Here is a 1,015-nt window from a genome sequence, read left to right as displayed (position 1 = left end):
GAAATTCAAAAGTTCGTGGGGCTTTTCCTGTTTACCTGGCCAGAGCATCCGAGTTCAGATTGCTTTCCAGAGCGGTCACAAGGGTGCACTGTGGGATACCGTCCGGAAGCCAATACTGTCAAATTGTGGCCACACTAACCCTAATCTGACATGGCAATACCAATTTCAGCGCTACTCCCCTCGTAGAGGAGGAGTACAGATATCGGTATTAAGAGCCCTCTATATCCATATAAAGAGCTTCATTGTGTGGACGGGTGCAGGGTTAACTCGGTTTAACGCTGCTAAATTCGGTTTAAAAGAGTAGTGTACACCAGGCCTTAAGAAAGTGGCTGTTTGACCTACAAACAATGACAAAGTACAACCTGCAAGAGCAGCCTTTCAACTCAGAGGTCTAATAATAAGATGATACTAATAACTGACGAAAGAGTTACAAACGACTCAAAACCATACCCAGTACAAACCAAACGGGAACACAGACAACACCACTTTTCTTCACTGCTCTTCAACCATGATATTCTCCTCATAGGGAGGTCCACCGCTCCTGGGGGTTCAGTGCCACAATAACAGGGTGATGTGTGCAATGGATGGAGGAAGCTGCTATTCCAACTCCCTAGTCCAAAAATCAGTTTAATAGCTAGTCCTGAGATAGAGGAAGTATCAGTTATTAAAGTAATAAGAACTAATTTAACATTGTGATTCCAACCAATGTTAAAATGATCTAACATTCAGGTTAATAGAAATGTTTCTAGTCCTCTGCATAGACTGCTCAAATGATGCAAAAATAGCAAGTTTGGTTTAAAAAGTCATAAAAGGGACATCATCCCTAATCTGACACTTGGTGAAATGTAAGTCTAGAACACACAACCAATTTGGGGATTGTGCCCTGCTTCTTAACAGTCTGCCCTGAGGTTGCCACTCACAGTCTCAAGCTACTCCAGATGGCTCGGGCCCTCTCATGGATCAATAACTGGTTAGCAGCTTGGAAAGAAAGAGTAGGACTAAATAGTCAGTTTTT

General features: G+C 42.8%; 1 non-coding gene across 1 annotated transcript; it reads right to left on the bottom strand.

Annotated features, from left to right (window-relative positions):
- Nucleotides 1-525: 525 nt before the first annotated feature.
- On the bottom strand, nucleotides 526-720 carry LOC115642121. Its single transcript, XR_003998161.1, has one exon. It is a non-coding gene; the product is annotated as a U2 spliceosomal RNA (small nuclear RNA).
- Nucleotides 721-1,015: the final 295 nt, after the last annotated feature.

The sequence above is a fragment of the Gopherus evgoodei genome, unplaced genomic scaffold (genome assembly GCF_007399415.2).
Source record: "Gopherus evgoodei ecotype Sinaloan lineage unplaced genomic scaffold, rGopEvg1_v1.p scaffold_37_arrow_ctg1, whole genome shotgun sequence".
NCBI lineage: Eukaryota > Metazoa > Chordata > Testudines > Testudinidae > Gopherus > Gopherus evgoodei.
The sequence above is the reverse complement of the archived record's forward strand: the minus strand, read 5'-3'. Positions and strand labels throughout refer to the sequence as shown.